The sequence below is a fragment of the Athene cunicularia genome (genome assembly GCF_003259725.1).
Source record: "Athene cunicularia isolate RWA chromosome 12 unlocalized genomic scaffold, athCun1 chr12_part1, whole genome shotgun sequence".
Taxonomy (NCBI): domain Eukaryota; kingdom Metazoa; phylum Chordata; class Aves; order Strigiformes; family Strigidae; genus Athene; species Athene cunicularia.
In genome coordinates this window covers 13,570,489-13,570,691 of record NW_020799116.1, presented here as the reverse complement: position 1 = coordinate 13,570,691, position 203 = coordinate 13,570,489, and positions in this window count along the sequence as shown.

Here is a 203-nt window from a genome sequence, read left to right as displayed (position 1 = left end):
TTCCACATCTCTTAAGAGCTGTTCATACACACATGCATGTATATTCCTCCCCCCCCCCTTTCTCTGCACAGATACCTATGTACAGAGCTGTTCACACACCTTCTCTCTCTCTTGCTATATCTATATATTAAGACATATATATATATATAAGAAAACAAGTGAAAGCAATTCATATGCACAAACACATTTTCCTGTCTCTTATA